The sequence below is a fragment of the Rana temporaria genome, chromosome 2 (assembly GCF_905171775.1).
Source record: "Rana temporaria chromosome 2, aRanTem1.1, whole genome shotgun sequence".
Taxonomy (NCBI): Eukaryota; Metazoa; Chordata; class Amphibia; order Anura; family Ranidae; genus Rana; species Rana temporaria.
The window spans coordinates 440,956,792-440,967,311 of record NC_053490.1 but is presented as its reverse complement, the minus strand read 5'-3'; positions in this window follow the sequence as shown (position 1 = coordinate 440,967,311).

Below are 10,520 nucleotides of genomic sequence, written 5' to 3'. Positions count from 1 at the left end.
AACTCCTTTTCTAACTACCCTGTAGAAGGAAGATGCTTATACTTCCATATTCTCTGGGTGCTCCCTCTTATACTTACCTATTTACATGTTCAGTTCCCAAAGGCGGCTGCAGGGGATAGGAAAGAGGAACAACACCAGATAACCTATAGTAGGGCAATGGGTGATGTCACCAGGCATTCCAGATATTGTTGGCGCTCTCTCCTCTCCCCTCAAGCCAGTCACTAGGGTGATCATGACTAGACCGGAGCACCCTAAAAATAAATAAGTAGTATCTTCCTTCAGTTAGTATAGATTTCGGGGTGGGGGGTTGAGCAGTTTTAAGCTTAGTTCCACTTTAATACAACTCTCTACTGTTAAGCAACCCATACATTGAGTGAATTTCCACAACCTGAAGGACAGAAATTCTATACTAGCTGCTAGCGACAATCGCATGCAAAATCTGGCAGGCTGGTTGTACTCAAGTTGATCGATTGATCAATTTGGTAAATACAGCCTTCCCATACATGGTTTAAACCATCTATCTCCAGCCTTATTAAAGTAAAGCAGCCCATAGATGAGTCTATTTAGTTTAGCTCTACGAGAGGGTTGAATGGATAAAACTGACCTGATTCTCTGCGTCTTTTTATTCTGACAGTGAGACTTTCCCACCATCAGAATACAATGATCAGCGCTGATCGAGCAGCATTTATCTGACAGGCTGGTTGTACAAAAGTTGATTGGTAGACTTCCTAATACATGGATTGAGATTCATTTGGTCCCTGCTGAACTGGCCAAATTGCATTCCATGTATTGCCAGCTTATAAGTGTAAATTTGCGGGCACCATAAGGTGCCAATACTACTTTTGTGAGTGCTCCCCTGCCATCCGAATCTAGCACTCCAGCAACTCAAAAATACCTGTAATTTCCAGTATAAAGTACGTGTGGCTGGGTACATATGGCTAGGTACTGTGACATGTGGCGCTTGCCTAGCCTTTTCAAGATGCTGGATCGAGGTATTATAAAAATGCTGAAAAGCAGTGGTGGCTGGTGTTTTTTTTTTGGGGGGGTGTCAAACAACCCCCCCTGCTCGGGGAGATCGGCCGACCGAGCGATCGGTGGTGCTAGATCGCTCGATTCTCAGTTTTAGAGGTGCCGGGGGCAGATGCAGCATTGGAAAAATGCACATTCGGGTGCCATTCCTTCTTAATGACACCCCAAATGTGTTGCGATTTTGCCACAAGTGTCACATTACAAAACACGTGTGAAAAAAATGTACCCGGTTCAAGGCCAAAGTTAGTCTTTGAGCTAATTTGATATAGAAAGTGCTCTGTGAACATTTGGAGAATGGAAAAATACCCAATCTATCAACATTATAACCGACATGAAAGAAGCTGTATTAGTGGTCTTAAATAAATAAACACAATTTTTTTTCAAACGTAGTTGGTAGATATTTTAGGTTTTCCAAATTCACTTAAAAGTAATTATTTTATAAAACACTTACATTATTATATTCTTAGTGTGCCATATTTCCATAAAAATATTTGACGCAAACTGTATATTGTGAGTTCTTCGAGGGTTGCTAACCGTCTTTAACTTTACAGACAGTTTGTAAAAGTTTACTGATTTTTACCTGTCCATAAATGCCCAGGAATGGCAACTGATGGCCGTAAAAAATATGGCTGTGGGTCGGCTTCGCAACATTATATGGTAAAAGAAAAGTTGTTACTAAATATAACTAAAAGTAACTTTATCTTTCCCAACAAATAATATAAAATTAATTTGGGTGCAGTGTTGCATGATGGAGTAATTCTCAGTCAAACTATCACTTTACTGAAACCATAGCCTGGTAATGAAGAGGTATTACAGGCTGGTACACCAGTGGTTAATTAACATTCAGGTTTACTCTGAATGTTAGGGATAGGGCAGGGCTTCTTCAGGGTCTGCACCTAACATATGGCTTGGTATAAGTACAGTCTAATCCAGCTTTCTATTAGCATGCCATTGGTCTATATTGAGTGACTCCACTTGTTTAGCCCAGTCTTCAGTAAAATTAAAACCTCTCCATTGCACTGGAGCTTTACTCATCAGATTCTCCGCACTACTTTTGGCTATTTCAGGTGCGACTTGCATAGACATCGATACATTATTATTATTATACAGGATTTATATAACGCCAACAGTTTGCGCAGTGCTTTACAACATCAGGGAAGACAGTACAATTACAGAGGGCCCTGCTCGTTAGAGCTTACAATCTAGAACAGTGGTTCTTAACCTGGGGGTCGGAACCCCCTTGGGGGTCGAATGACAATTTGCCAGGGGTCACCTTATCCTGGGCTGTTCCTGAATCCCACACTGCTCTCCCAGCTTTTTCATGGCTACCCAGCAGGGAGCTTGCGGTGGCCCACTCAGCCTCTTCACAGCCACCCATTCAGTTCACGGCACGGCTGGGGGGCAGAGACTAGATGTCTGCTGGCTGGTGAAGAATGTGAAGTGGGAGGGGCTGGAGGAGACCCTATCTCCTTATTTTGGCATAGGTGTCACTGCTGCGGAGACACAGTGAGTACCATAAGGGGTTTTAATACTGTACGAGTGGAAGGGACTGAGGGAGCGCTAAGTATCCGTGGGTTAGGAGTGTAAATTACTTGTCTTTCCTTGGGTGCTGACAACCCACACTACAAAAATAATTTTACTGATAGGGGTCCCCACAACTTTGGAAATTTTATCAAGGGGTCACGGCACTAGGAGGCTGAGAACCACTGATCTAGAAGATGAAGTCACACAGATGTCTTCTAAGTCGCGCTGACATGCAGCTTTGAAATTGTGCGATTTCAGATGAAGTTGTGCGATTTCAAAGCAACAGTCAGTGTTAAGGCCAAAATGTGCAAGGACACATTGGAGGTCATTTACTAAAGGCAAATAGCCTGTGCACTGCTAGTGCAGTTTCTCTGGATCTGAGGAGAACATGCAAGGAAAAAAAAATGCATTTTTGTTTTCACATGATTGGATGATAGTCCCCTCAGATCTAGCCCAACTGCACCTGCAGTACACAGACTATTTGCCTTTAGTAAATCAACCCCATTGGCTAATATACAATTGCAATCAGAGGCATACAAAAAAGGAAAACGCTTCTAAAAGTGGCATGTTTTCTGCTTGTGTACATGAGGTCTAATGCCGCGTACACACGACCGTTTTTCCAGTTGTAAAAAATGAAATTTTTAATGGTCTAGAAAAAACTACTTTTTTTTAAACCCGATCATTAAAACGGCCTTGCCTACACACGATCGTGAAAAAAAATGCTCTATCAAAGCGTGGTGACGTACAACACGTACAACGGCACTATAAAGGGGAAGTTCCATTCTGATGGCACCACCCTTTGGGCTGCTTTTGTGTTAGTAAAAGACGATTTACGCTTTTCAGTCTGTTACAGCGTGATGAATGTGCTTACTCCATTATGAATGCTAGTTTTACCAGAACGAGCGCTCCCGTCTCATAACTTGCTTCTGAGCATGCGCGTTTTTTTCACGTCGTTAAAGCCCACACACGACCATTTTTTACGACATTAAAAACGTCAACGTTAAAAATGTCGTTAAAATTAGAGCATGTTCGAATTTTTATTGCCCATTTTCTACATCGTAAAAAATGCTCTGGAGCCCACACACAATCGTTTTTAATGACATTAAAAAAAAACGTAATTTTTTACAACCTGAAAAACGGTCGTGTGTACGCGGCATAAGGGTCAGACAACCTGCTCCATGATTCTCTGTTTCAGAAGAGATGACATGGTTAAATTCCTGGAATTCCATTTTTTAAGATGAGCACTAGGAGGAGCCTGGAGCAGCATTTTCTCCACTGAATATATCTATTTTAGCCTCCATATCACAGCTTATGTACAAACGTCAGCGAGACTGTTAATATTAACACTTAAACAGAGGTCCACTTTAAAGTGACACTAAGCTCAGGCATGTAATGACAAAGGGGTCCAGATTGGCCCGGAAATGCTGCATTTTTCCACTGTAATCTGATCTTTATGAATTGAAGTCTTTAGACGTTACTGGAAGATCTATGGTGTGCTGGCAAATATGTATGATGATCTATGATGTTATGGTTCCCAGCTAGCTGTTGCTGCAGCCATTTCATTCTCAACTTGTTCTAAAAATGTTGATATCGATAGTTGGTAACCGCAAGCTTGTTTTTCAGTTGTAGCATTGGTCCTGCAATGTAAAACTGCTGTTCAGCAATAGAAATAAAAAACAGGCATCAGGGGATGGCAGTATCGCCTTCTGAGCGCTCGCTTACCTCTAAAGTGATTTACCACTTTAGATGGCTTTTCGGGGGGGGGGGGGGGGGGGCAGTAACTAGTGCTACTAGTGTGAAAGGAGCCCTAAGTCTAGTACACACTGCAAGCTTTTTTTTTTTTCGCGTTCAACCCAGTGGGCTGAAGAAAAAAGACAGACAGCTCAGGTCAGAGCTGCTGTACTAACAGTCTGGTGTTAGTGCAGTGATCTCCCCTGCTGTTCTTTTGTGTTCTGACAGGGGGACAGCCCTTGGCTCAGAGCGCTGATCAGGAGCTGGTTGGCAGACATTTTTCAGTCATGCCTTTTCGACAAAAGGCTTCTGTCGGGCCGGTTACCGTACATGGGGGGAGGGTTCTTTATTAAAGGCAAATCCACTTTGCACTGAAAGAATTTTAGCTTGCACATGATTGGATGATAAAATCAGCAGAGCTTCCCCTTATTTCAGATCTTCAGCGACTGCACTTCCAAGTATTCAGTTCAGTCACATTTTTTGCTAAAAAAAATATAGATGTATACAGTTTCAAGTTACATCAGTCTAGTTCACATGCGTGTTTGCATTGTTTTTTTTTTTCAGTTGTTGCAAAAATATAAGTGTGTGGGCAAAACGTTGTTTTATGTCTTCAAAAAAAACGACAAATTTTTTTTCGAACATGCTTGAATTTTTTGTGTCGTTTTTCACTTCACAGAAATTGACCGTGTGTAGCAAAAAACAACGTTTTTACACCCGCGCATGCCCAGAAGCTAGTTATGAAGCAAGCTTCAATGGAAAAAAGATTGTGAAACGTAACCTCGCTTTGCTAGAGCATTGTGAAAAAACGATGGTGTGTAGGCAACTTCGTCTTTGAAAATGATATTTCAAAAACGTTGTTTTATTTCATGATTTAAAACGTCATTTTTTTTTCATCACAAAAAACGACCGTCTGTATGCGGCATAAGGCTAGATTCACACTATTTAGAGTGCTGGAAGACATGTAAATTGCACGTCTTCCCAGGCAGCCGCGTCAAAAACATGCTACTTTTAAGCAGACAATCCTCAATGGTAAGTGCAGCACGGTTTCCCCCATGCAGACCAAATGGTGCCAAAGCACCATACGATTTCCCTGCGACTGTAGTTTTTCAAAAGGTGCAAGGACTTTTTCTGTGTTTCAGCAGCCTATTCAAATGAACGGGCTTCTGTGCCTGCCCAAAACGCAGCTGCAGAGAAACATAAAGATGTGAACCTAGGCTAGGCAGACGGCATCAGTTTACATCTGTCTAGATAGGAAAGGACACAGCCTTCTTCCGTTTAACAAAAATGGGCCTCTATTCACCCCCTTTATATTATTATTACTGTACATATTCTAACACATCCTGCACTACGCCTGCTTATAATCTTATACAAATTAACGCTTTATTATTACACTACTGTGCAAACATTTTAGGCAGGTGTGAAAAAAAATTGTAAGTAAGAATGTTTTCAGAAATAGAATTATCAATAGTTTATTTTTATCAATTAACAAAATGTAAAGTAATTGAACAGAAGAGAAATCCAAATCAATATTTGGTGTGACCATGCTTTGCCTTCAAAACAGCATCAATTCTTCTAGGTACACTTGCACTGCAGGTAGCTCATTCCAAATATCTTGGAGAACTAACCACAGATCTTCTGTTGCTGTAGGCTACCTCAAATCCTTCTGTCTCTTCATGTAATCCCAGACAGACTTGATGATGTTAAGATCAGGGCTCTGTGGGAGCCAAACCATCACTTCCAGGACTCCTTGTTCTTTGTTACTCTGAAGATAGTTTTTAACAACATTGGCTGTATGTTTTGGGTTGTTTTCCTGCTGCAGAATAAATTAAGGGCCAATCACACGCCTCCCTGATAGATGGATAATTATCTGCCTGTATTTCTCAGCATTGAAGACACCACTGATCCTGACCAAATCTACAACTCTATTTGCAGAAATGCAGCCCCAAACTTGCAAGGAACCTCCACCATGCTTCACTGTTGCCTGCAGACATTCATTATTGCACTGCCCTCCAGTCCTTAGCGAACAAACTGCCTTTGGCTACAGACAAATATTTCACATTTTCACTCATCAGTCCACAGCAGTCAGACGAAGTCAGCCAATGACGAAACGCATCTTTTTCTTGGGGTACGCACATTTATATAAGGGGTACTGGTGGGTTTTTAATAAACTTTATAAAACGGTACTGCTCTATATGAATTTTATTTCCTCACATGGAATTGCGGACCTAATTCAACAAGCAAGAGCAAGTGGCGGAGAGTGCAATATTTATGGCAGATGTATATGATAATTTCATGCTGATCTGATTTTACACTTTGGTGAGTGCATCCCCAAAAGGGGAGAACATCCCCCCACGTGGTGATTATCCCTTGGTGAAAGGAGCACTGGTTGAAAACTGTTTGATCAACTACATCCATTTTCCTCTGCACCATTATTGTTTCCTGTGTGCACCACACATAGAGGTCTTTCAAACGGCGGTTTGATAGTAGCGCTGCTACAGTAGTATATTGGACTCTGGGACATTTTAGAGAGTTTTTAATATTACTGTTTGTTTCATGTTTTAAGCAGCTGCTTTTATATTTTCATATTTTTGCATATGTACACTATACTTGGTTGCTAACTATCTTAATTGTTTACTCTTGAGCGCTGAGCAGTGCTAATTTTAGGTAGGGCATCACTAGCACTTTTTTTAGTCCACAGCACCTGCTGACATTTTTCTGCACCCCAGGTCTTAGGTTTTTCGTGCATAGTACATGGAAAAAATGCATAAAACTATGAGAAAATCTGAAGAAAAGTTCTGTACCAGGCAAGATCGTTTGATTGTTGTATTGTGTGCACACAACTTTCAACATCCAATTCAGACTTTCCAAACAAAAATTTCCAAAGGGACCAACTCCAAATATGTTCTTGTATGTGAACAGAGCTAATGATTTTCACCTAATGTGTACTGTTTTTGTATGGGAAAATCAGATAGGAAAGACTGCTTATGATCAGAAACAATAAAAAAAAAAAAACCTCTGTCATTCCAGAAATTTCATTCAGTTCGTACCATCTTCGGTTTTGACACGCTGAGACATCAAGAAAAATGGGGCGACCGTCCGACCCATTGTCTAATGCCACGTACACACGATCCGAATATTGTACGAAAAATGTCGTCTGAGGAAGAATCGTGCGATAATCGGATCGTTAGTACAGGGCTTCCGTGAGCCGATCATGACAGTTCATCCGATATTATTTTATCGGACATCCTCGAAAATTTTCCTCGTACGATACCAGATCGTACGATTTTCGTTTGGTCAGTACAGTTGTCGTCCGAAAATACAACACAAATACATTACAACACATGACATCACTTCCGATTTTTTTTTCTGTCGTACGAGAATTTTTGTGACTTTAGTAACCTATTCAATTTCTACTTGCGACTAGTAAACGGAAGAAGTCGAACGATCTGTCGTCCGATTTTCGGATCGCGTGTACGTGGCATTATAGTGTGTACTGGGCTTAAGAGACTCAACTATGCACAAAAGCATTCCTAATTTACAGCATTTTTTTTACACCTGCCTAAAACTTTTGCAGAGTACTGTATGCACATTGCATCTATGTTTCTTTGCTCCTAATATTGCTAAAGTAAAATTTTGATTTCCTGTGCACCGCTTTTGTATAGCTTGTGATGCTCTTGTTGTACATTACCCAATTTAATTTAAATAAAGAATGCAAAAAAAAAATAAAAAAAGGTCCTGAATGGTCACAGAGAGTAGGTGGATGATCATCCATCCGTTTACACCTGCAAGCCCATAGGAATGGATTACAGTCTGTTTTTCATCTGAAAATTGGACAAATGGAATGCCTGTGTGAAAGGGCCCTACATATTAAATTTAGATATGCAACTGTGGGGTGGGGGGGCGAGATTGAGCCATGTTTGTGCTGCCTGACCCCCCCCCCCCCCCCTTAACCACTAGTCAACTGCATAACGCTGTTATACAGTAGAAATGTGGCTCTACTGTGCCAGATCATGTACCACTCCTGATGATGTTTTTTTTTTAATAATCATATTTTATTAAGTATTTTGTCTTTACACAAATTCCAAACAGCACATATACATCATAATCCCATGTACCCTTACATTTGTATTGATAATTCATAGCTCAAACTCTTCCTTTAAGGCTACTCATATAAACTACATAAAAAGAAAATAAAAAGAACAAAAAAAAAAACATGTAGATCCTCATGGGCCAGTGTCTGCCTCAGAGATGGGCAAAAGAAGAAAAGAATGAAAGAGAGAGGACAGGCCTCTTACTCCTGATGACATTGGTGTGACGTAACGCATTGGACAGAGCTACAGCGTCATTTCTGGTTTTGGGTCCATGGAGCGCATTGCATCCCAGACTTCCTGTTTTTTTTTTTTTATTATTTGTTTTGACTTAACCAAAAATAAGTGCAATATTACCTGCTTTTAGTAAATTGTGGTTTATGGAGTTACGCTATGGAGGCTGTTTTTTTATATTTCCGTACATTCACACTACAAAAACGCACTCCAGATCCGTTTCTGCAGGCACGTTTTTTTTATACAATCTGCTGCGTTTCTGAATGCATTCCAGGTGCTTTTTTCTTTCCTACTATACTAGGGTCCAGTGAACTTTTGATGCGTTTTACTGGGTTCCAGTGCAGGAAAAATGCAGCATGTTCTACTTTTTTTTCTGGAACTGACTGCACTGGTGTGAACTTTGCCATTGGAAACCATAAACCTACTTTCCATGCGTTTTTGATGCAGAACAAAAATGCACTGGACTGCATGTGGTGTGAACTGGCCCTGAAGGTCTGCTTTAAAGCGGAGGTTCACACAAAAAGTGAACCTCTGCTTTTTGGATTCCTCCCCCCCTTCGGTGACACATTTGGCACCTTTCAGGGGGAGGGGGGGTGCAGATACCTGTCTGAGACAGGTATTATCACCACTTCCGGGTCTGATCCCCGTGGGGAATCCAGCCTGTGACGTCATCCCCCCCAGCTGTCTTCTGGGAAACACTGTTCCCAGGAGAGAGCGGGGACCAGTGACGGCTCACCGCGATCCTCGCGCATGCACAGTAGGGAATCGGGCAGTGAAGCCGTCAGGCTTCACTTCCTGATTCCCTCACCGAGGATGGCGGTGGAAGCAGCCGAGGACCGAGCAATTGCTCAGCCTCAGCTGCTAACATTGCGGGCGTCCTGGACAGGTAAGTGTCCTTTTTTTTAAAGTCGGCAGCTGCCGTAGTTGAAGCTGCTGACTTTAAAAAAAAAAAAAAAAAATTGGCCGAACCTCCGCTTTAAGGACACAATAACATATAGCACTTTTCACTTTAATTTGGAATCACCAAAGGACTAATGTTTATAGCACTAGTCAATTTTATTGTTATTTGCACAAACTTATGAATTATTCATACATTTATTTGAAGGCACTGATTATTTATTATGCTAAATTATGCATTTATATATGTAACGTTTTGCATTGAATTAAAACACTTTTCTTTTTACACAATTTCCCAAGAGGTTATTATTGTTATAAGCAGTGCCACATCCAGTTTTGTAACACCCTATTCATTTCTGACCTGACCTTAGAAGTAGTCAAGCCCCATACACGCGACCGGGTTTCCCATCGGGAAAACTGCGGGAAGAGCTTTTGGCCGGGAATCCCGGCGAGAAAATAGAGAACCTGCTCTCTATTTTCGCGCCTTGATTCCCAGCGGTTTTCCTATAGGATAACACTGCGAGGGAGCATACACACGGCCGGGATTCCCAGCCAAAGCTCCCCCCGCAGTTTTCCTCATGGGGAACCCGGTCGTGTGTACACGGCGAAACTTACCGAGCAGGTTCTCGGGTTTCCTGTCGGACTTTATACCGCCGGGAATCCCAGTCATGTGTACAGGGCTTCAGAGTGGAGGCAACGGCTACACACTAATTTGCATCCAATATACTACCGGCCTCTGAAATGTGATCCCAATGTAGATCGGGTTTCAGATCAAAGGGAGATATAGGCGCACATCAAAACCTACCCTCAAAATAAGTTCACACTGGTGCGTGCAAAACAGCGCGTGTGATTTGTAATGGAATCGCATTCCTGCGCACATCACATGCAATGGCTAAGCATGGCCCAAATCTCATTGCATCCACACCAAAATAGTGCAGGACCCTTATTTTCCCCCACCTAAATTGCACGACAGCAGTGTTCACACACATGCGATTCTGACACCTGCAGTGTGTTTTG